General features: G+C 37.3%; 1 pseudogene; it reads left to right on the forward strand.

Moving 5' to 3' along the window:
* Positions 1-2390: 2390 nt before the first annotated feature.
* On the forward strand, positions 2391-3369 carry LOC111146576 (annotated as a pseudogene).
* The last annotated feature ends 1297 nt before the right edge of the window (positions 3370-4666 follow it).

Consider the following 4666-nt stretch of genomic DNA (forward strand, 5'->3'; position numbering starts at 1 on the left):
CCCTAAATCCTGGGCCTTTACTGATACATTCGTTTTTTTCTTTTAAAGATTTATTTCTTTATTTTAGAAAGAGAGAGAAAGAGTGCAAGTAGGCAGAAGGACAGAGTGAGAGAGAGAGAGAGAATCCTCAAGCAGATGCCCCACTGAGTGCATAGTCCAATGTGTGGCTTAATCCCAGGACTCTGAGATCATGACCTGAACTGAAATCGAAAGTCTGCCTCTTAACCCACTGAGCCACACAGTCACCCCTGATAGATTCTTAATCTTTCTTTTCTGCTTGTCTTTCCCACACTCATCTAGCCATGTGTCTATTATTCTCTGCCTATTTCTGTTCTTGCATCTTGTGATTTTCACCCACCCAAACTTCTTATACTGTCTTCTTTCTTCTTTTTATGGCTTTCTCTCCATTTCTCTCTTTTGAAAATTTTTAACAAAGCAATATCAAGGAAAAATGTTCTATTTCTCCACCCGCAGTAGACATATAACAACTGTTGTCCACACTCTTGGAATATTCAGTCTTGCTTCCCTTCTCACTGTTGTGCAATTGTTTCCCACTCACTGCTCATTATGCTCTGGCCTCTACTGCATCTCAGGACAGAAATTGCTCTCACTAAAGCCACCTCTTAGTTTCCATGCTTAATCACACCTGTTCACTCCTTATCCTACCAAAGCATTTATTTTAGTGATTGGTACCATAATTTTCTTTGAAGTTCTTGACTATCTTCCTCTCTTTGTGTTCCTGACACTTATCTTGATCATTCTGCTCAGTATCCTTTCCTGGTCTCTCCCTGTCTTTATTCGCTGCTAGTCAGAACTATTAGTTTCAACAAGAAATTATTTTTTGGAATGGAATCTAACATGGAAATGCTGGGAAATTAAAGGACTCTGATGAGAAAAAATGGGCAGGAACAGAAGCAAGCATGGTCATTTGCCAATAGCAAAAATTATATTCCAACATTGACTCCATGGGCTGTTGTCACCACTGCTATGTGAGAATGCCACTGTTCTCATGGACAGAGTCACTGGTGTGGATGCAGGGTGCATTTGCTGGAACCTTCATATTGTGCCTTGGCTGCCTTTGCAATTCAGATTATCTTTTGTCCTTGTCCCTTTTCCTCCCTCATTCCAAATTTCAACTCTAGTGTGAGTGATGTAGAGTTGCCAAACCTACATCATGTCCCCTCACCCTAGATGTTAGGGAGATAGGAAAGTCAATCGTAGCACTTTGGGTCCTACAATGGGTGGTAGAGTTTGCTGGAATCAAAATTAAAGAGGATCAGTTTGGCTACCTAAAGAAGATATATAACTTCACTCCACTTTAATATACGTTGTCAGTTTAGTTATTCACCATTCTCTTCACTTTATGTATTCTCCAATAGATAGGTCACACCTAACTATGCCTTCAGTCTACACCAATGATTTTCAATTCATGATCTGCAGCAGACTCAGACTACGAAGTACACATGCACTGGATGTCCACAAACTGACCACTGCACCTGAGCTCTCAACCAAATTTTGATGAGAATCTACGAAAGTTGCCAAGGGATGCCAAGTGATGCCAAGTGATGATTCCATTCTTCATTGACTAAGCCTGCAATGTCAGAGGCACTGCATCTGCCTTCTGAAAACCTTCCATCTGTCTCTTCATCTTCCCACCAATCTCAATGTCATTTCACATATAGATTAGCCATGTCACATGTGTTTGGGTCACCTATAGTTCAAATAGAATACAGATTATTAGCCTTAATACTTGACTCACTAAATCAATGTCTACAGTAAAATCTCAAATCTATATTTTTCATAAAACTTTCCCCAGAATGTGTGATGTAGAGAACATTTTATGCAAAATATACATTTGACGTTTTACTATAGGTTCTGCTTTGAGAACACTGAATATAGTAACGTTTTTACAAGTATTCCTGACCCTAATTTCAAACTCTTTGTGGCCTATTTTCTACACCTCCATATATTCATTTTAAAAACAATTTACTGTTCTTTTCTCTTAGTTTCAGTGCTTGCTTATTCCTTAATGAATAATGTTCATGATCCTCCACATGCCATTTAACTCATTTTATTACTGAGGCCCTTCAAGATCCCTTTCCCTATACCCTACACCCACATCCCAAACATAAAATTTCCAAATTATGCAGATCCTATCCCATAAATTTAGGATGTACTACAATGTTTTTCATTTTTCCAATTCTGTTCATTGCTGCACGTTTTAAAAATTGAAATAATTGCACTCATTTCAAAGCCCTCATAATAGATTCCAATCAACAGAGAGGCAATACACAAAATTGAGATGGTATTTTGATGTGCATAATTTTATTTCAATTCTCCTTTCCATATTTTCATGTTATAAATTGAGTGACTTTTTTCCAATTTCCTAAATGTCATTTCAGGCAACACTCCGTGAGGATATAGAAAAAGAAAATGGAAAAGGACTTCGAAATGCAACATTGCTGACAGATTTGACTCTCAGAGGACTCACATATGAACCACAGTGGCAAATCCCCTTGTTCCTAATGCTCTTGGTTATCTATCTTCTCACCATTGTGGGGAACCTTAGCCTAATTGCTCTCATATGGAATGATTCTCAGCTTCAACATCCCCATGTATTTATTTCTTGGGAGTTTGGCATTTGTGGATGCTTGGATATCATCCACAGAATCCCCCAAGATGCTGGTCAACATTTTTGCCAAGACCAAAATGATATCTCTTTCAGAATGCATGATATAATTTTTTTCCTTTGCAGTGAGTATAACAGTGGAATGCTTTCTGCTGGCAACAATGACATATGATTGCTATGTGGCCATTTGCAAACCATTACATTATCCAGTGATTATGTCAAATACACTGTGCATCTGCTTGTCAGTTTTGTCACTCTTAGGTGGCCTTCTTCATGCCATAATTCATAGTTCTTTCTTATTCAGATTAACCTTCTGCAATTCCATCATAGTACATCACTTTTACTATGACATTATACCATTGCTTAAGATTTCTTGCATCGACCCTTCTATCAATTATCTGATACTATTTGTTTTTGCAGGGTCAATGCAGATGTTCACCACTCTGATAGTTATTGTCTCCTACAAACTAGTTGTCTCTACAGTATTAAAAAAGAAGTCTCTACAAGGCATAAAGAAAGCCTGTTCTACCTGTGGAGCCCATCTCTTATCTGTCTCCTTATACTACGGTGCTCTTGTCTTCATGTATGTGTGCCCCGTATCTACACAATCAGAAGACCAAGATATGATGGACTCTCTATTTTACACTATCATAATTCCTTTGTTAAATCCAATTATCTACAGTTTGAGAAATAAGGAAGTCATAGATTCATTGAGGAAAATATTGAAGAGAAATTCTTAGAATTCACATTATCTGTTCTTGTATCACTAGAATGACAAACTGTACAGATTACATACTTGCTAAGTGTTGATTAGGGTTCAGTTTTTGCAGCTATAATTGTCCTAATGTTTAAATGACTTAAGGTGAGATTACAAAACAAATATATGTATATGTAGTCAAAACATAGAGGTAATTTTAATCAAGTGTTCATGACATAAAAATAATTTAAAAGGAAACAAAATATTTCACATGCTTGCATGTTTCAATGTGGCCTCATAAATGCATTAAGCATTGAAATTGGGCAATTTCTTTAAAAAAGAATTTGAATATGATATATCTGACAACCATATAGCTATGCACCCCTAAGACTCACATTACATTCATTCCACATTGGAGTCAGGGTTGTATTTGGGTGAACAGAGATCAAAATGTATAATGAGTGATCAGACTTCAGGTTCACCTTTGCCCTTCTTCTCTCACCACTGATTACCTACACCATTCTACTGTTATAATTGAGGTCTTCATACTAAGACTGCTCATTTCTGCCATTTGCTGTAATCCTGTTACTTCTACATCCTGTTAATATTCTTTCTTCCAAAACATTGACTAAATAATATCCCACTTAGCAACTTTTTATGGATTGTCATATCTACCAGATTATTATATATGACATATATAACTAGAACTCTATATATGCATATGCATATTTAATTCATACATGTACGTGTACAAAAATGAATGATATACAAAGATATCTACATACATATTATATAGATTGTATATATTCCTGGCAAATTATATATTTGCTATGTGTTGATTAGTATGTTGTTGTTATTATACATGAATTTTAAAGATTTTACTTATTTATTTGAGGAAGAAAGAGCACACAGGAGTGGGGGAGATGAGCAGAGGGAGAAGTGGACCCTCCACTCAGCAGGGAGCCCAATGCAGGACTATATTCCAGGACTCTGGGATCATGATCTGAGCTGATGGCAGACCCAAATGAGCTTAACCAACTGAGCCACCCAGATGCCACTGTTGTTGTTGATGTTGTTGTTGTCTTAAAGTAGGCTCCACGCCTGGTATGGGACCCAACACAGGGCCTGATCTAATGACCCTGAGATCAAAACCTCAGGTGAGATCAAGAGTCAGAAACCCAACTGACTGAGCCACTTTCACGCCCCTGTGTTGACTAGTTTTAAACAATTTTTTGCAGTTCTAATTGCTCTAGTGTTAGTGACTTCAGTCCTAAAGTCTTTTTATGCACATCTTTAATATCTGTGTATGTGTGCGGACATATACACTTGTTCTCCCTGGC

Source organism: Enhydra lutris, unplaced genomic scaffold (assembly GCF_002288905.1).
Source record: "Enhydra lutris kenyoni isolate GAN:26980312 unplaced genomic scaffold, ASM228890v2 scaffoldscaffold2, whole genome shotgun sequence".
NCBI classification, from domain to species: domain Eukaryota; kingdom Metazoa; phylum Chordata; class Mammalia; order Carnivora; family Mustelidae; genus Enhydra; species Enhydra lutris.